Source organism: Bidens hawaiensis, unplaced genomic scaffold (genome assembly GCF_021521415.1).
Source record: "Bidens hawaiensis isolate Kalapana, Puna unplaced genomic scaffold, B.hawaiensis_p1.1 tig00022909_1, whole genome shotgun sequence".
Lineage (NCBI taxonomy): Eukaryota > Viridiplantae > Streptophyta > Magnoliopsida > Asterales > Asteraceae > Bidens > Bidens hawaiensis.
The window spans coordinates 31,716-53,893 of NW_027493585.1; the positions used below are offsets into that span (position 1 = coordinate 31,716).

The 22,178-nt window shown below is 35.3% G+C and overlaps 1 pseudogene; it reads right to left on the minus strand.

The window, feature by feature from the left end:
- Positions 1 to 17,245: 17,245 nt before the first annotated feature.
- LOC143566552 (F-box protein At2g27310-like) lies at positions 17,246 to 21,531 on the minus strand (annotated as a pseudogene).
- Between the last annotated feature and the right edge of the window lie 647 nt (positions 21,532 to 22,178).

Here is a 22,178-nt window from a genome sequence, read left to right on the forward strand (position 1 = left end):
TTTCCTCTCTACATCTTCCTTGAGTTTTTCAGTCCCCATAATGCACAAGAACAACATTAAAAAGTCAAGACGGAACATGAACGTATCTTTGTCCTCAGCTTCCCTTATTATTGCCACAATTTCTGTTGGGGCAACATGTATTCCTGGATATCTGTCTCTCCATTCTGCCACACTGTTGTGACATTCTTCATGATACTTGAGATTCTCAATTTTTTCACCCTCACAGGGCATTCCAAACAATCAACTTATTGCCTTTTTGGTTACCTTAATACTCCCCTACTCAACTTCAATGGTCATTTTTTCTGGATCGAACCTGTCAACAACGAAATGTGCTAACTTTGTTGGGATCCCGTCAATATTAAAATGTAGCATCCTCCCAAAACCCATTTTCTTTACTCCTTTCCTTTGATTCTTTCTTAAGTACTTTATGCACATACATAACTGAGACGGCGATGACTTAGTCCTTATACCGTGCCGCCTTTCCTTCTTTTATTCGTCTGACGTTTCTGCCTTATCTTTTTTATAATCTCTTGTTAGTTTCCCCAAAAACTTTTTCCTTGACCATTGGACCCTCTCACCTGTTTTGTAATTAAATTTAGTTCCTCTTAACAAAAATTCTTCTACCCTTCACAACTTTTTTTATACTTTGATAGCTAACAAAATATACTTGTGTCCTCCCCGCTGTGTATTCCCCCTAAGAATCTATTGACTCATACCTAGTTAGTATTAACAAGTTCATTATTTTTATTTTAATTTCCAATACATATTTTACAAAATATATGTTAGAATTCATATGCTAGCAGGTACCTGTTTGTTTTCTCTTCCCTGCCTTGCGTTTTCTCTTTATGTCAATATCTTCACTGCCTGAATCTGTTGTTTAAATTATCAACAACTTACTATTACCGTATTTGTAAGGCCCCGTTACCGGTAGCCCTACTTTGGTGTTGGATTTACTCATAAACACGATTCCACAAATCAGAGTTAATTAAAACTTTACGCGGAATATAAAACTTCAACCATAACATCTTACATAACCTCCAAATCTTGTCTTATAAAACATTCATAGTCATTTAAAACAAAACATAGTATTTAAAACATCACAACATTTCTTCGAGATGCCAGTATCTTCGATTCCATGCCATGTGTCTTCAATCACGCGAGTTGCCTCAACCTATTTGCCTGCGTGCATACTAAAAGTCAGCTACGCTGAGTGAGTTCTAGTTAATCACATAACTTACTTTACATACACATATACGTGCCCGTAGGTACGCATTACATACTTAACATGTCCATCATTCGTTCATATACATTCATAACTAGCCTTACGTTATAAAGAGCATTCGCCCTACATACCTCGGATATTATTAGGGTTTGGTACCCTCTATCCTCGGATATTATTAGGGTCCGGTACCCTCCATCCTCGGATATTATTAGGGTCCGGTACCCTCCATCCTCGGATATTATCAGGGTCCGGTCACCCCCCATCCTCGGATATTATTAGGGTCCGGTACCCTTTCTTCCATACCTCCTTAACATACTTTCTATATATATAATCGTAAGTTTCGCACATACATACATCATTCATTCTTCATCTTACAACATACATATGACACCAACCATTTCCTAACAGTACATGCAATTCCGAAGATCGTTCATGTATCGACAAGAAATCATTCATACATTTCACATAATACATATATGGCATACACTTATCACTTAGGATAAGTGTATTAACTAATCACATCGAGTATGCACACAGCCCCGAAAACATAACAAGGAATGGGGGCTAGAAACTCACCTGAATGCGGTTACGTTCACCGTTTATAGTTATTCCTTTCTTGAGCTGTGCACGACTAACTGTATAACAATTACACATATCAATTTACTATTATCTATCTCACGTTTCTAGTTTATTTATAACCCACAACGAACGGGGGTCCGGGGGCAGCGCCCCTGGCAGCGGGGTCTAGGGGCGGCAGCTCCTAGCAGGGTCCAAGGGGCAGAGCCCCTGGTTGGGGTCGAGCTGCCAGGTCAGCTTGGAAAAATTTTATTTCTATTAACTGTCGTAACACATTTTCCATTAGAATTTTGAATCATTATAATTTGCTAACTTAAAAAGTTCAAGGGCTTCTTTGTAATTAAATCATTCTTTTTCTAAGTCCAGGGACTGTTCTGTCATTTATTAAACTTCTAATTCGTTATTCAGTCCTTAACGAATGGGAGTTCATAGCGAATTAACTATTATAACGAATCTGGCTTTGTAACGAATCAAGCATTATAACGAACTGATCCTTATAGCGAATTGGACCCTTTCACGAACTAGTCCGTATAGCGAATTGGACCTTAACGAACTGATCCTTATACGAACTGGTCATAACGAATCAAAGGTAATTCGTTACCCCTTTCCCCTAACGAATCAGAGACGAACTAGAGCTAGTTCGTCGTGCTCCCTTATGCGAATTAACTAACGAATCACCCTTCAATTCGTTAAGTTACCATAACGAACTAGGGTTAGGTCAGGGAATGTCAGAACATTCCCTGACATTCTCTACCTCGTATTAACTTTTCCGGCGCCGCCGCCGGAAAACCGCGAACACGTCGGAAAAACGAGTTTTAACTCGTTTTTCACCGTTTTTCGTCCCGTTCGATCCAGATCTGAGCTAGGGTGACCCATAAGCTCATCATAGGTTCGGTTTATACCCGATTCCACCCAGATCTCGTGACTTAAACGGTTTAACGGTGTTGGCTCGTCGTTTCGTGACTATATTTAACGGTTTAAGCTCATACAATATTAAACTATCATTACCTCGGGTCGGTGCTCGGATTCTTTCTTGGTTTCGGCTAGAGAAAGAGAGAACTAGAGAGAAAGCTTAAGTGTGTTTTGGGTGGTGTATGGAATATGAGTGAATGAGGATTAAATGGAGATTAAGGGTTTATATATTTATGGATCATGGGCTTAAGCCCATGGTCTTTCCTTCTTTCTTTCCTAGCCCAAGTCCATAACCCATATTCATTTACCCAACACTAGCCCAACTCGTATTCTGTTTATCTAAACCGATAACGACCCATAATAAAATAGCGAAATTTATTTTATTATTATAACCAAAATTAGGATGTTACAGTATTTTTAATTAATTAATACATATTTATTGACTGTTTTTGTTAACATTTTCCCTTCCTTTTTAAATTTAATGTTTTGTTTATTGAACTCATCTTTTTTTTTTTTTGATTTTTTTGATTATCTTTTTTAACCTTTTTATCATTCTTTTTGTTTTATACCCTTGAACTTTGTCTTCTAACTTTTAGCCTTTTGTTAAACAAAAATACTCTTCAAACAATAACATATGTTTTACTTAATAAATAACATATGTTATTACATTATTTTTTTCCAAACAACCTAAATTTCATCTTCATCAATTTAGAAAACCATTAATTAAAACATTAAATACTACAACCAAACTTTAAATTTTACCTGAAGCATGTTTTTGTGAAACTTCATTCCTCTCCCTCGTTTAGTAGTGCTTCTTTGTTCATTTATTTCTTCGGATTGCTCTTCTTCACTTTCTGCAAAATCTGCTTCAAAACACAACACATCAAACCAATACTCCATAATTTAAAGATTTACTCATAATATATGTTTCTACCTGTTTCGAAATCTTGTTTCTGTTGCTTTACTTTCTGCAACTTGTTTTGACTCTTTTTCTTGTTGCTTGAATCAATAAAAATTGGATTGCGAACTGTGTTTCGAGATCCCCTTCTCACAGTCCCTACATTATTAGAAAAAAACAAAGTTAAATCTAACACTTAGCTAAGCTTTAAATTCCACCAAAAAAACTCAATTATTGTACCACTAAACTTTTGAATACCTTTTTCTTTAATCCCACTTTTGCCACATCCTTTCGTCTTCGAGCTTTTAACATAGATTGGGTTACTTAAGCTGTTTTCAATTTCCTTCCTTGTCTTTTCCGAAATGCTTCGACCCCTTTTGTCGATTACGAAGTACTTCTTCTTTGATGTGTTATCTTTCATTTTCCTTAACTAATCCAAAAAAGTATTAAATAATATACACTAAAATCAGAAACTAATTTTTAACAACAACTCAGTGATATGAGTTTATAATCATCAAAAACAAGGAAACAAATCCCCAACAGACGTGGTATGTTGTTTGTTTTTATATTTTAATCAATTTCTAACCTTCTGACTTACTCAAAAACCTTCAAAGATAATCTTACTTTTCTTAAACCATAAAAAATCCCTACTATTTTTTAAACCTAAAGTTTATAATCTTAGTACTGCATTTCAATTACGAAATACTGTAACTTTATTTCTTAGTTTAAAATTTTAGTATTTAAACCACACAACATATATTATGTCTTGTTAACCTTCCGTTAAGGTTAAAAATCTTTCAAAATCAATTATGTTTTTTTTTAACTTTAAGATGACCCATATTTTTTACAACCTAAAAAATAAAATCGGTTAAATAACCTTTAAACACATCTATGTTTTCTTAAACTTTAATAAAACACATTTCTTTTATACCTAACACTGAAATCGGGTCGAAAACCTTTCGAAATCATTTAAGTTTTGTTAAACAAAAATATAACTCAAATTTTTAAAACCCTAAAACTTTAATTGTTTACTTATATCAACTGTCTGTAAACCCAGACATACATTTTGTAGAAGAACATATATAAATGAACCAAACTTACCGATTTTGTTGACTGCGGCTATCGGATCGCCGGAAATTAACTTTTTCTCTCTCTAGAATCACAAGAAGATGAAGGAAGGTGAAGAGGTGAAGTAATGTTTCTAGTGAGATTTGTTTTGAATTCTGAACGATTTCGTTTTGGTCTGCATGTTTAATTGATTAGACATAAAGTAGATAATGTTGAAAGGTCGATTTTGCCCATTAGTACCAATAAAACGTTTTTTTTAATTTAAATATTGTACTAGAATTCAAGATTTGATCTCAACCACTCATTTAAGGAAATCAATAGCTTAGAAAGAGTTTCCGAGGTTTTTTCAATTAAAGTGGGTTTTTATTTTAACATTTCCCTATATATATATATATATATATATATATATATATATATATATATATATATATATATATATATTGAGAACTCTTGTTAGTCATGAGAACTTTGATAACCGCCTAAAAAACATGATTTTATTTTTTTTTACAAAATGTAAGAGTTTATACGCATTTTTAAGAGTATTTTCGTCCAAATAAAAAAATATATATATTCAAGTGAATTTTTAGGCTATGTAACAAACTAGTAACAATGGTTTTTGTCAATTTTATTAAAAACAGCATTTTACTTTGACGAAAATACCTCAAAAAGTGTAAAGAAGCTCTTTCAAAATATTTAAAATAAAAAAAAAATGTTTTTGTGCGGTTCTTGTAACATCCGGAAACTTCCGGTCAAAATTTGACAACTTTCAAAGTCAATGGACCATTCTGACATTTAGCCAAATTTAAAGTTTATGGTTCAACATAAAAATAGACAAAAGTTTGATTGAGACGGACCGTCTCATCTATTATACGGTCCGTCAGAAGCGCGAATTATCCGTAAAGATATTTATCTAGACGGACCGTAATTTTGAGACACCCTCATCTCAGGGAAAAGAATTTGACAATACACTCCGTAACGTCTAATCATGTGACGGTCCATCACAATGTTGAATTAAGAAAGAATTTGACAATACACTCTGTAACGTGTTATGCACTCATTAATCGATATCTAGAGTTGTAGGATTATAAATAGCATACATGAGGACGCCCAAATTCATTTATAACGTCTGGACATCAATCACAATCAAATCTACAGACCCAAACCTTTGTTGTTGAAGTATCTTAGTGTAATAAGCAAATTAAACCATCGATAGGTTCTACTTCTACCCATCCATTCCAAGAGTGTTAGGAGCTAAACCAAGTCATTACTAGATTGCCTTAGTTGCTTAGCATCAAGGTAACCATGTTCTGAGCTTAGTTAAAGTTCCTTTTCACTTATCAAGCCCATAAACGATGCCTTGAGAATCAAACCTTGTAAGACTACTTGGTAGAATCCCGGCATGTTACGCCGAGTTGATGTTATTAAAAGTCTTACAATTTATCAAACCGTGTGGTGCAGCTGCAAGTTAAGATGAATTCGAGCGGTGTCAATTTACGAAACCGGAAATAAACCTAAAAAACATAAAGTCACCCACACCTATACACAACAATTTAAGATATAAAAAATGCGACAAACAACAAAAACACACGCTTTGTAGTTGCAAACTAATACGAATTCATTGATCCCGAATTCAACTGACAAAAAAACACGGTAAAAAAATGCGTGTTGCATTTGCAAACTAACGCGAATTTAGCCGGTATCAACGTTGCCGGCACTAATCATACAAAGAATACCTCACATTGTGGTGGTCAACTGACACGTGTTCGGTCGGTATCAGGTTACGGCATCAAAGTTAAAGTAATAAGTTAATTCGTCAACACTCAAAATACAACAAATTAACATATTTAAATAGAAAAACTGAGGGAAAAACCAATAATATATGCGCATTGCGGCCAAGAATAGACCTGAATTTGTCTGAAATCGACAAACAAAAAAACTTACGCGGAAAAGACCACGTTGCGATCACGAGCTTATGCAAATTCGGCTGAAATCATTTGACGATATTAAGTGTAAAAAAACCTCGTGTTTTACAGCAGCAAACTAATGCGACTTAAAAACAAAAAATAAATAAATAGCAAACGACCAACCACGTGGACTAATCATGTGGTTGTGTCGCCAAATCTCCCTTTTATTACCCGGCGCGTTGCTGCAACGGTACAAATTATGTTGCCATTGGTTAGGTTCGTACCCGTAATACATTAAACCCAAACCACAAATTAATAAGCATCTAGAATAGTAGCAATACACGCATAGCATATGACATAAAAAATGAACTTAAAACAATGCTTATTTGGCCGGTGGAACACAGTCGTTGCATTTAGTAAGTATCAGCCTCGTTTGTTACGTTTCAGACTTAAACCCAAAAAATAGTTCTGTAAAGTGAACATATTTAAAGCAAACACACGTGTGTTATGACGATTATTCGATGTGAATTTAATTGGTATCAATTAGGTTCATAATGTGTACGAGAACTAAACATGAAAATAATTTAGTTAGATTAACGTAAACATACTTAAGAAGCTAATAACTAAAACCAAACCTAACATGAGGATAACTAAAAAATAGTTGCTACTATGGGGTTGAATTCTAACATAAATGAATAAAACATACTTAAAAAAAACTAATAAAGAAAACCTACTACAGCATAGAAGGTTAAGTAAAAAGTAGCTACCACCTTAAGGCTCGAACTTAACCACATTCATATATCCCATTAAGATAAATTGTTTCGTTTGGAGGTTAATTACGTTTAATCGTATTGCTACAAAATTAACACTCTTAATGAGAGGTATTGATGTTGGAAATGATAAATGTGTTTTGTGCAATGTGTATCAGGAGTCGTCGGTACATCTTATGGTTCATTGTTGGTGGCTAAATGGGTTTGGTCGATTATCCATGATTGGGTAAAATTACCAAAGTCCACTAACTTTGATATCGTGAGGGATCGTTTGGAGTATAATAATAAGCATAAACATAATATGGCAGAATGTGAAGCGACCAAAGCAATTTTATTAATAACATGTTGGATGATTTGGAAGGCTCGAAATGTTAAGATTTTTTAATAATATACAATTCTCGGTGAGCAATTTGGTTTATGACATCAAGACAACTTCGTTTCTTTGGATCAAGCATATGAGTAAACATGCGAGCTTGGAGTAAGAGAAATGATGCATGTTTAATTTCGTTAATTTTCCTATTTAAGAAGTTGTAAAAGGTTTTTTTTTGATGTTTTTGTCATTTTCATATCCTTGTATGTTTTAGGTCTCTTGTGACTTGCAAGTGGTTGTCTTCTTTTTATAATATTGAGCCTTTCAAAAAAAAAATTTCTTTCAACCATCAAACCAAATGAACATTTGAATACATCTCGAAACTAATTAGATAAATGGTTAACTAATAGCCTAAAAAACTTTGTGCCATCAAAATTCTCAATTATACTAATTAGATAATACGAATGCTTAACTCCAAATATTCTGTAAATTAATATTTTTACATAAAAAAACATCCGCTAAGAAACCTACACTTTGATAAATTTATAAAACAAGTATCAATTATGGTCATACGTAAGCTCATGAAGCTGGGTGTATCAAATTCTCAAAGTTGTCACAATTGGGTTGGTTCTCAAAATAACATGGCCTTATATATGTATTTATAGTTATTGTTACTCTAATAATTGCATGTAGGGGGTGCTCCTTTCCAATAAGGTAGGGATATAAGAGCATCCACAACTCATTACATATATGTTTCCTTGTAATTAAGATAAAAAACTTTTGGGTTTAACAAAATTACCAAAGTCATATAAACCCATTTATATGAAAAACGCAGCGGATAAAAAGGTTTTATATCTTGTTAATTAGATGAATATAAAACCGATTTTATATGCAAAACCCAAGCCCCGGATCCATATACGAATTTGAATGTTTACAAACATAAACAACCATAGGGTGTTCATAGCATACTACCTTCAAGAGTCCAAGAAAATGGAGGAGATGATGATATGAAGGGTGAGTCTTCAAGATAGAAGAATCTCAAGGTTGTATACCATTCAAACTTCCAACGAACACTTTGATTTTGCTAGAATTTGCACTTGAAAAAACTCTTCCTTGATATTTCTTTCCTTGGCCGAAAATCAGAGAGAAAGAAAAGAAAAGTTTACTTGCAACTTGTGTGTATGAGAGAGAGAGAGAAAGAGAGAGTTGGTTGTGAGCAATAATGCACCACATAAATCTACCTACCAAACTAGTGCATGTCTTGGAATAAATAAAACAATTAAGTGAGGAGAGAGAAGAGGGAAAATGTGTGCAACCAAAATATTCCCACCCAATTCAAACTCAAGTAATCTGTTTTATTTATTTATGTTATAACATAACATGCAACATCCAGTATGCATTGCATATTGTTATTTAACCAACTTAAATAACTTCGTATATTCAAAATGCAAAAGCGGCAGGTTTTGCATATTGTTATTTAACCCATTTAAATAACATCGTATATGCAAAATGCAAAAGCTGTAGGTTTTGCATATTGTTATTTAACCATTTAAATAAAATCGTATATGCAAAATTCAAAATGCAGTAAGTTTTTCATATTGTTATTTAACCAACTTAAATAATTTCGTATATGCAAAACGCAAAATCTCTCATAACATAAATTATTCATATAATTTATTTATTACACAAGTGCAAATATTTAGAAACTCAATTTCCAAATATTCTAAGTGTTGATATTTATTTGTTAGATCATATCTTAAACAAATATCGTGGTGTTTGTCTAGATTGTTATTGGGTATGGCCCGACTTGGATCATAACGTCCTAGCCACATCAACTCTAATATGTGTCTTGGGCAGACCGATTCCAACAATCTCCCACTTGCAAAAGATACATAGAAGATTGATGCAAATAGCAAATACCGCCTAACAACGGTTTACTATCCTTAATACGTATGACGAAGCGCCATTCAATAACATCATCCCCTTCAAGTCCCCGACTTGAAATGATTTAGGTGAATCTATCATTTATCCTTTTGCCTCACATGTCATGTCAAATCCAAAGACACAGAGTGATCATTCTTTGTTGATTTAACTTAGCAGGCCTTAGACATCTCACTCTCAACGAATAAGAGGGACAAATCCCCTATTTACTACACACGTCTCTCACTATCACCCTGTACTACACTTGAGCTTAGCCTTATGTACTGACATATTTCAGAGCAGCGAAGAACTAAGTCAAAGTATAATAGTCGGTTAATATCAAGACCCAATATGTATCTCAGGTCGGAGGATACTATGATGTTCGCCTTTACTCAAATTTAGTTATTACCACAAATCACAAGGATTCCATGTAGTAAAATTTGAGGGTAGGTCAGTCCAATATTTATCCCATAAATATCTATGAACCTTGGCAGCAAACCCTTGTTGTATTCATACCTTATGAATATCTACCAATCCAAGTTCATAATAGCCTTACCTTCATATTTGTTCCCAAAACTATGATCGAATACAGACATTTAGAATAATTAAATTATTCACGGATTTAAACATGCTAAAATGGAACATAACTCGAAAGCATAATCATAAACCATAATCATATGATTGAGTCAAAATAACAATTGTTCCGATATCCAAATACAAAATTTGATCAAATCCAATCACTAGAATATCGAAGTCCTAAGGCACAAGTATGACCTTCATGCTTCGCCCTTTCAAGAGACAGCACCACCATTTAGAACGAAAACATATCCCTATTGTGATCGAGAATCATCTCTATCAGTTTGGAAACTCGCATCCGTGTAACCCTTTACAACGAGTTCCTCCTCACCAGAGCCATATATTAGAAACATATTCTTAGTCCTCATAAGGTATTTCAATATTCTCTTAACAGCCATCCAATGGCTATTTCCCGGATTTTGTTGGAATCTACTTGTCATGCTCAAAGCGCATGACACATCCGGTCTAGTGCATATCATTGCATACATGATGGATCCTATAGCAGATGCATATGGGATTCCTTTCATTTTCTCTTGCTCATCCTTTGAGCTTGGACATTGAGACTTACTCAATATCGTTCCTCTTTGAATAAGTATCAAACCATTTATAGAGTTCTCCATCTTGAACCTTTTCAAGATTTTATCGATGTATGCACTTTGGTTTAAACCTATCAACCGCCTTGATCTATCCCTATATACTTTATTCACAAAATATAGGCGGCTTCACCAAGATCATTGATGGAAAAACAACTCCCAAGCCAAGCTTTTTCACCTTTCATGGTTGGAATGTCATTTCCAAATAGTAGTATGTCATCGACATATAGTAACAGAAAGGTAATGATGCTCCTACTAGGTTTCTTATACACATAAGCTTCATCAGCGTTCTTGATGAATCCAAATTTCTTGACCTCTTCATCAAAACGGTGATTCCAACTTCTAGATGCTTGTTTCAATCCATAGATTGATTTCTTTAACTTGCATACTTTATTAGGATGTTGTGGATCAACAAAACCTTCAGGTTGAACCATATAGACATCTTCCTTAAGATGTCCATTTAGAAAAGCTTTTTTGACATCCATTTGCCAAATCTCATAGTCATAATATGTGGCTATGGCAAATAATATCCTAATAGACTTTAGCATTGCCACCGGCGAAAAGGTCTCATCATAATCAACCCCTTGAGTTTGAGTAAAACCTTTTGCTACAAGTCTAACTTTATAGGTATCCAAGTTTCCATACATATCGGTTTTCTTCTTGAAAACCCACTTACTTCCAACCAGTTTGGAATTTAGAGGTGGTACAACCAAGTCCCATACTTGGTTGTCATGCATGGATTGCATCTCAACGATCATGGCTTCAATCCATTTGTCACAATCAGATTGTGACATTGCATCATGGTATGTGGTTGGTTCATCCGAATCTACCACATAGCATCCATCCATGAAAAATCCATATCTTTCGGGTGGATTACTAATTCTACCAGATTTTCGAACGTTTTGTGTGTCTTGATCAACCATTTGATCATTCTCAACAACCTCTTGTTGAGTGCTAGTACCAGCCAAACATGTACCGGCTTGTGGTTCTCGATCCTCCTTGAGTTCCACCATTCTACTAGTTCATTAAATAAGGAACTTAGTTTCTAAGAACTCGGCCTTATGAGCAATGAACACCTTTTTCTTGGTTGGGTTGTAGAAATAATATCCCATGGAGTCTTTGGGATATCCTACAAAGATACACTTATTGGATCGGCTCTCAATTTTGTTTTGGGTGTTGTGCTTAACATAAGCCTCACAACCCCATACCTTTAATATGATAATGATGGAACCCTTCCATGCCATATTTCAGAAGGTGTCTTGTCCACTTTCTTGGTTGGTTCCATATTTAGAATACGGGCTGCGGAGAGCAATGCGAAACCCCAAAATGATAGAGGCAATGTGCTTCTAGCCATCATAGATCGAACCATATCCAATAGAGTTCGATTCCTCCTTTCGGACACATCATTATGTTGTGGTGTTCCGAGTGGAGTGAGTTGTGAGACAATCTGGCAACTCCTAAGATGATCTTGAAAAGCATCACTAAGGTATTCACCTCCTCTATCCGAACGAAGTCTTTTATGGTTTTATTGAGTTAGTTTTCTACTTCATTTTGGAAGACTTTGAACATTTGAAAGGCTTCATCTTTGTGTCTTAACAAGAACACATACCCATAGCGACTATAATCGTCGGTAAAGGTAATGAAGTATCTTTCACCATTTCTTGTCATTGTCTTAAAGGACCACATACATCCAAATGTATGATACCTAATAAGTCTTTCGCCCTTTCATTAGTTTCACTAAAGGGCTCCTTGGTCATCTTTCCCAATAAACAAGATTCACACTTATCAAATGAATCATCATTTGATTCCAAAAGACCATTCTTTTAAAGTGTATGAATGCGATCCTTGTTTATGTGGCCAAGGCGACAATGCCAAAGAAAAGTCTTACTCAAATCCAATTTGAGTCTTTTGGTATTAGCTTGGTACAACGAGTTATCAATGGATGTATTATCATGAAATAATTCATAAATGCCATTAGACGGTATCGCTTTAAAATAAAAGACATTATTCATGAAAATACAAATATCATTGTCCACAAACTTTAAATCATAACAACATTGTCTTAAAAGAGAAACGAAGATAATGTTCCTAGTCAAACTAGGAGCATACATTTTCAAAACAACTTCCAAACCATTTGAAAGCTTCAAAATATAGTCTCCTTGGGCTTCGACATCAACCTTTGCTCCGTTTCCCATGAAGAGACTTGTATCTCCTTTCTTGAAATGCTTATTTCTTTTGAACTCCTGCAACAAATTGCAAATATGAGTTCCACATCTGGTATCCAATACCCATGTGTTAGAAGAAATAACATTAAGATCAATATGGATCATGAAAGTTGTACCCTAGGTTTGCCCCACATCCCTCTTTGCTTTTAACTCTTTGAGATAGGTTGGACAATTCCTCATCCAATGTCCTTTCTCACCACAACCAAAGCACGGGTCCTCCGAGCTAACCTTTAGCTTCTTTTCCTTTGGTTTGGTTGGTTCCGCTTTAGCCTTTCCTTTGAACTTGCCCTTGATGTGTCTCTTACCTTTGGCAACCTTTGCCTTAGGTTCCGGGTGATGCCTCTTCTTATTGCCACCTTCATTGATCGTGAGAACCGGTAAAACCTTTTTACCCATTCCCGCTTCGGCCGTTTTGAGCATTGCGTGAAGCTCACCAATGCTCTTGTCCCATCCATTCATGTTATAATTCATAACAAAAGTCTCAAACCTTTTAGTTAGGCCATTAAGGATCAAATCCGTGGCTAACTCTTTTGAGACGGGACAATTTAACCGTTCGAGTCGATCAATGTGGCTTTTCATCTTAAGCATATAAGATGAAACCGATTGGGTTTCTTCCATATGACATGCATGAAGCGCTCGAACCGTTTTGAAACGCTCCACCCTAGCTTGAGTAAGGAACATTTCCTTAAGTTGGGTGATCATGTATTATGCCCCATGATGTTCAAAATCCTTTTGAATCTCTGGAATAATAGTTCCCAACATGAGGCAAGAAACTTGCACCGAATCCTCGGTGTATTTCAACCAATTGTATAGGCATCTAAATCGTAAATATTTGGTTCATCGGGAATAGGATCGTCCAATATGTAGGATTTCTTTTCTTGTTTGAGAACAATTCTCAAATTTCGATACCAATCCATAAAATTTTTATTATTAAGACGATCCTTATCAAGTATAGCTCTTAGTGATAGGTTATGCACGGATGGGATAATTGCGTTAGGTGGATTGTTGATTGCGGCCCTCTACATAATTTAACAAAGCTCAATTTTAGTATTTTCGATATCAATTAACTAATTTTAATCTTTAATACCCTTTATGTCTCCAAGAAAATTAATGATTAAAATCTAGAATCCAACGTTACATTCACATAGTAGTTAGGTGACCTTTATCCTAATATTGAATTAACAAGGTAGTCAACGCTTGACTATTGCAACCCTTTGCAACTTCTAGTTTTATGGGATCGGTTAAACATCATATGTTTAGTTGGCATGTTTAATCCCATCAACACCTTTGGATGCCATGCTTCGGTGATCCTATTCACATGGTTTCCAAATCAAGTCGTCCTACTTACACACACATGTGAATTTGCACATACAAGCGGTTAGGTGACCTTTATCCCACAAATATGGCAAACCCACCTCAAAATCACAAGTTTTCTCCAATGTGGTTAGGTGACCTTTATCCCACATCGAGTTCCCAAGTGATTCGAGTGTCGTATAAAAGGATAGTGTTAAACTTGTTTTTAAAAGGGATTTATGTTTTCTAAATTCTAGATTGGAAAACAATTTGCATACCTGCATTTGCATGCATTCAAATGCATGGTACTTTGTTTGAAAAACCAATTTTCAAAGTTCCTTTAATAAAACCCATTTTATTGTAAGATCATTAGCCTTTAATAAAACCAATTTTATTACCTAATGATTTCTAAGGAACCAATTTTATGCAAGTTGTTGATTTTAAGTTAACAATCCATATGCAAAACATAAAACAACCAAACATGCATAAATAAAACAACCACAGGTTCATAACCATAGCCACCTAAACTTGGCTACACTTGTTGACCGAAACAAGTGTGCCAAAAGTTCTCTCCTAAGGGATGAGAATGACGTAAGTCATGTGTCGGTGAACTCCCACTTGACCCCGCATCAAAATGCTTCAAGTGCCCACCTTGTCTTGTGGCTCTTTCACTTTATTTGGGATTTCTTTTGGGCTCCAACTTTAGCTCCTAGCTTTCTTGGGCCTCCATTTTTGGGTTTTGGCCGTTGGGCTAAAATCCCATCTTGGACCATGAGGTCCATTAAGGCCCAAAACCAAAACCGTAACTTTGTTGCATCTTCTTTTACAAAAAATATATCCTAATACATTTTCTTCTAGTATAAGAAATACAACTAATCTACTTATTATTACAAACCAATATGAAATGAATAAATAGATTACAAGCCCAAATAAATGAATATTACAACCATATTGAATAATTGAATGAATCAAAACACAAACACACATCCAAACACAAGGTCATGCCTAGGTTATGAACATGCAAATGCATATCCGAATATGCAAACTGTGTAAATCCAAAATGGTTCCCCTTTTAACCCTTCAAGTTTTCGGACAAGGTTAAGCAAACTGAAAACTTTGGGTTTTTGTTCAAACAAAATAATCAATCATCCAAATGACTTAATTCTTCAAGATTACCAGACGCATGTAAAGTATAATCTTGAAAAACCAAGGGGTAACCAAAAGCCCCAAAACTTTCGGCCATATGGTGAACCACACCATAAACCCCGAAAATTTTTAGATCTATTGAAGCATGCATCCGTATAAGCGGCTCTTGAAGCCATTGTTGGGTTTTAACAAGATTACCAAAGTCATATTAAACCCATTTATATGAAAAACGCAGCGGATAAAAAGGTTTTAAATCTTGTTAATTAGATGAATATAAAACCGATTTTATATGCAAAACCCAAGCCCCGGATCCATATACGAATTTGCATGCTTACCAATATAAACAACCATAGGGTGTTCATAGCATACTACCTTCAAGAGTCCAAGAAAATGAAGGAGATGATGATATGAAGGGCGAGTCTTCAAGATAGGAAAACCTCAAGCTTGTATATCCTTCAAGCTTCCAATAAACACCTTGATTTTGCTAGGATTTGCACTTGGAAAAACTCTTCCTTGATATTTCTTTCCTTGGCCGAAAATCAAAGAGAAAGAAAAGAAAAGTTTACCTGCAACTTGTGTGTATGAGAGAGAGAGAGAGAGAGAGTTGGTTGTGTTACTTGCAACTTGTGTGTATGAGAGAGAAAGAAAAGTTGTGCAACCAAAATATTCCCACCCAATTCAAACTCAAGTAATCTATTTTATTTATTTTTGTTATAACATAATATGCAACATCCAGTATGCATTGCATATTGTTATTTAACCAACTTAAATAACTTCGTATATGCAAAATACAAAAGCGGTAGGTTTTGCATATTGTTATTTAATCATTTAAATAACATCGTATATGCAAAATGCAAAAGCTGTAGGTTTTGCATATTGTTATTTAACCCATTTAAATAACATCGTATATGCAAAATTCAAAATGCAGTAAGTTTTGCATATTGTTATTTAACCATCTTAAATAACTTCTTCGTATATTCAAAATGCAAAATCTCTCATAACATAAATTATCCATATAATTTATTTATTACACAAGTGCAAATATTTAGAAACCCAATTTCTAAATATTCTAAGTGTTGATATTTATTTGTTAGATCATATCTTAAACAAATATCATGATGTTTGTCTAGCTTGTCATTGGGTATGGCCCGACTTGGATCATAACGTACTAGACACATCAACTCTAATATGTGTCTTGGGCAAACCGATTCCAACAAAAACCCTATTTCATAAATTTATCTATCATTTTTAAAATCTTTTACATTCTATTCCTATTCATATTCGTAAATTTTTTTATTCTTTTTTTTCTTTTGTGTCTTGTTATATGGTATATGGTGATTGGGAGATAGTCGATATATTATATGGTATAGATCAAAAGTGAGACCGCATATTTAGGTTTTTTACTTTAGTTTTAGTTGCCATATAACGCATCCATATAATATGGAATGGATTGGAGAGGTGATTTTGATGGTTTTCTCAAAATTAACCATAAATTATATGCGTTTTACAACTTTAGAGAATGGGTTGGGAATGCTCTAAACGCGTTGAAGCGCTCAAGAGTTACATGACCGTGTTATCTTGTTAAATTTTGAACTGATTGAAGTTTACAGGAATTTGAGTGCGTGCTTGTGCTTTAATATTGAATCTCTTCTAGTAAACGAGTCCTAGCTTTGGATATCAAGCTTCATTAGGCTCGTGATGTTAAACGAGTCTATTATTACCATTATTTAAATAGCTTAACAAAAAAAAAAACAAGGTAACCGGATAGCTCAACTAATTTTGTTTTGACATACCTAAAGATCATGGAGGGAATTATAGGGTAGCTCAACAAAATACATGTACGATATCTAATTGAAGTTTAAGAATTAGATATACGATGGCTCAACCAGATAAGGAACAGTCATAACAACACTAAACATAAGAATTTTAAACCAACGTGGCATGACATGTCTCAGAATTTCAATCTTTTATACATCTTTTTAAACATATTATTGCGATTATGATTGTAACAACAAAATCAGGAAATAAACCATAAAGAAAAAGGAGACGAAAATAACAGCATAATTCAACTTAAGAGCAAACTCCCTCTTGTCTTGTTCCATCCTGTCCCATTCTTTCTTCACTTTGTTTCAGTTTCTTAAATTCCCTACGACGGCTCCACCTCTCCTTATCATCCAGCACTTTCCGTCTCACATTATTCTCTTCCGAAAATGCCCCTGCCGTAATTACCAAAAACTCCCTCCCATCCAGACACTTGAAATTCAAATCCTGCAGTTTTAGCCCAGCCGTCCCCACATTAACCCCCAACACCAACTGTATTTTAACCTGCACCATGTCATTCGGGTCGGATCCCGGTAAAACGGTTACGAACCGGAGGATGGTGTCGTTACCCATCCAGTCTTGCCGGGCGGTTACCGGTTTGATGCTGGATATGTTCCCGGACCGTTACCGGGTCGGGTCGATTACGATCCAGCTTAAGGAAATGGATTGTTCCAGATCCGATAGTGTTGATTGGTCTGCTCCGGTGAGCTCGTCGACTTCCACGTTGATGGGTTTGGTGATTACCGGGTCCGATTTTGTAACGATTCCGGCAAATTCAGGTATACCCTAGCCGGAATGTACCATTTATGTGTTATTTAATACTAAATATATGAATTATAATGTGTTTGTACGAGTATATAAGATTCACAGTACGAATTATACTCGAATGTACAGTTAGTCGTATTGGAATTACGATTAACCGATGAACGGTTATTGAAACCCGAACGAATCGGGGATTACGTCATAGATGAAATATATGATGTTTAGTAAGGTTTACGAAGTATTAAGGCTTCGGGATAAGTGAATTATAGCACAGAAAAAGGATTTCGATTTATTAGTACGTCGGTACGTTAAACGAAACCTTTAACATCAAACCAAGCAAGAGACGATCGATCAAGCCGAAAAAGATGCACAATGACCGACAATATGATGTGTTAAGTCAATAAATGTCATGGTTTAAGTTTTTAAAGTTTTTAAATCGGTTTTATATAAATTTTATTTTTAAGCCGAAAAACGACCGTTTTGGCCTCGTTTTGGGTGGAATTAAACGTTTAACCGAAAAACGAACTGAACCAGATTATCCACAACATTATCCAGATTGCGTAATCTGAACTTGTGGCCAAGATTGGAGGTGTGGGCCCCACCCCACCCTCCTTACTTACACCGATCGGACCAAGGGGGGAACCCCTTGGCTCTCATTTTCTTTTTTCTATCACCACATTCTCAAAATCCTCTCAACCTTTCACTCATTCAACCAAAAACCTTTGATTTTTAAGAAGATCCACAAGGTATAAACATGTCATTATGGTTTGATCTTGCTTTTTAATTCCAAAATCTTGAGAAAATGAGGTTTCAAGTGAAAAATGGGTGAAAACCCGAGATGAAACCGATTCTTGCATGATCAAGTGATGTATACAAGTTATACAAGGGATCTTGGTCCAAGAAAGGAGTTAAAAGAGTCAAAAACGAATTTTTACGGTTAAAATCTTTGTTTTGATGTCTTAACCGAAACCATGAAAGAAATGGCTTTATTGTGGGTATAACTTGCTTGGTGTGGTGTTGTTGTGCTTGTAGGTGTTGTAGCTAGTTGCTAGCAAAGGCTAGAAAGCAAGATCTTTGCGATCTAAAGCTAGAAACACAAGGTAGTTCGGTTTTTCGTATGATTTGTAAGATTTGGACAGATTATGGTAGACTTAGAGTTGAGTCATGAAATTTCACAGAGATGATCTACACATGAAAATATGAGATCTGTGAAATTTTGGTAATTTTTGGATAAAGGATGAATATTTGGTGAATTTAATGCTCGGTTTTGGTTAAAAATGGTGAAAAATAGCTAAACATCATGAAAAATTCTGGAAAAATTCATATAAGCTTTTTATAACATATAAAAGTCACACACAAAATTTCAGGTCCATTGGAGAAGTCTAAGTAGGCTTTTCGGTAAAACGAGTTCTAGGGTTTTCTAGCTCGGTTTTGGTGAAAATGGCATGAAAAATGAGATTTTAGTTCTGGAAAAATTACAGGGGACTATGTGGATGGCAGGGGTCATCCCAGAAAAATTTGGGATTTTTCTAAGGTCATTTGGTATTTTCGACATATTTGGTGTTTAAATGACGTTTAAAAATAGATAAATAAATGCTAAATGTAGAAATTAAATCTGGAAATATTTTTATAAAATTCCTTACTGTCAAAAACTGAATTGTGCAAAATTTCAAGATCCGAGACTAAACGGATATTTATTTGTGCTAAATGGAACTTAAAAACAAACTTTTAAAGCTTAAAACGCGTAAACCGGCAAAGTTCGCCTAAGCGAGCTGACTGGTGTATAAAAACCTTAAAAATGGACTATTTTCATGAAACTAAGTTAATCAAGTAAAAATAAATCATTCGAAAATAATTCGGATGATTTGGGTAATTTTACCCGATTTAGCAGTTTCCGGTATACTAAAGACGGAAACGGGCCCCGCGGCCAAACGGGGTGTCTAAACCGAGCTCTAATTTCACCACTTTAATTAAAATATCAGTAACAACTATTTTCGGGTCGTATGTGACCAAACTCATTTTTGAAAACATAAAGACGGTTAACCGTGCTAGGCACGCAAAACGAGAAAACAAACTAATGGTAATTTTGACTAAAGAACTCTAAGTGATATCACAATCTAAGTCCTGAGAAGTGTTTCGGGGTTAACATTGTCCCCGGATCGTGTACGGTACTGGGTAAACAGTGTCCCCAGAAATACCGGTTAACACGAATTTAAGTTATATTAATAGAAATTGTGTAGTAACGACTTAGGGATCGTATTACAGATCCGGGCCGGTAGCTGTTCACAGTATTACATCTTGCTCACAAAAAAGGTGAGTTTCACGAGCCCCTTTTTATTGAACTGTTTTAAATATTTTCCCGGGGCGTAAAGCATGTTTTTATCAAAGTGTTTAAGTACATGCCGATCGCATGGAAATGAATGTATTATATAATGTTTATTGTACGGGAATCGTACGGTAATGTATCAAGATGGTAATTGTCTGAGTTGCTAATATTGTAAGGCCCGAAACAGTGTTTTGGGTTAACAGTGTCCCCAGAGGTTATTAAATGTGTTTCTGGGTTAACAGTGTCCCCAGAGGTTATTAAATGTGTTTCTGGGTTAACAGTGTCCCCAGAGGTTATTAAATGTGTTTCTGGGTTAACAGAGTTTTCACTTGTAGGCTCAGCATAATTACATCATTTATTTATGATTATTAAAATGATTTGTCATGGTTTACTTAAATTAGTGAAACTCACCAACTATTCATAGTTGACCCGTTTTCTTTACATGCTTTCTAGGTACACCCAAATTGGAATGAGTGATACGTGCTTGATGATGTGTGCTATTTTGTGGAAACTTAAGAGTCTATATTTTGTATTAAATATTTTAACGTACTATTGGTAAAACTTATGTGATAACGCCTAGTCGGTAACGAAACTCGGAACAATGTAATACGTTCAAATTATTGTAGTGGTGTTTTCTTTATAAGCAATGCTGTTGATATCAGATGTGTCTGTTGCATCCCGTTTACGTTTCCGCTGCGGTTACGGGGTGTTACAGATTTGGATCCGGATTGGTTGCAGGTCGGGTCGTCGGAGAATTCGAGTTGTAGGACTGATGATAGGAAGTCAGACGTGGCGTTAGTAAACTGTACGGCGGAGTAAACGTTGTCGTTTCGGTATTTAATATCGACGGCTGAGATGAATTGGGTGGATTTATATTGACAGTCTGGACGCTTACGTGGCGTGCATCGATGACGGTAGTGGTTGACGTCGGTGAGCAGAGCCGGAAACGAGTTTTCGAAGAAGCTCCGGTGGCCGGAGGGGAAAGTGGAGATGACGTCAGCGACACGTGGGTGTGTGATAGAGGGCCACGTGGATTTGGAGAGGTTGGACCAGAGCGTTTCGTCATGACAGAGGGATTGTAAGTGGGAGGATACCGAGGCGGCGGTGGAGAGCGACGTGCCGTCGAGGCGGGGTAAAATGTGGGTTTGAACGACGTCATTGGGGATATCGGAAAGACCGGTGGCCATTTTGAACCGGAGTGGATTTGCGTTTTTTTAACGGCCAAATTTTATAAATAGAAAATAAGACGCAGTTTGCAAGTCGCAAAAGCCGAAAACATACGAGGAATAAAACACAAACGAAACAAACCAAAGAGTGGTCTTGTGTTGAGTGGATAATAAATGGGAATTGGGGTTTTATATCGGCTATCCAGTTTTTAATATTGTATTTAATGGGATTAAATAATATTATTGATGTGTGATACGTAATCCCTTCTAGAAGAATTTACGGTTGTTGGAATATTATAATATTTTTTTGTATGCTTTTTGTTTGTATCTTACTTATGTTTAAGGGTCGCATGGGCGTGTATTGTAATTAATTAAGGTGTGATTAATAAAATATTTGTAGCTTGGAACTAAATGTAGTGTAGATTAGGTGGATGATTAATGTGATGTGTTATTTATTATTATATTTTATAAAGAAGATTAAATGTATATGGTTCACATTTTAAGAGAAATACATTTCCTTTTGTTCTCACTACGTAAGATATGAAAGATTTTCAAAAACAATCATTATGCCATTAAGATTAAAAAAAGGGTAGAAATTTTATTAAAAGACAATATAGTATTTAAAAACGAAAAATCTAGATTGAGTGTAATATTTGTGAAACTAGTAAAAGCAAGAGTGTGTTTAACGAT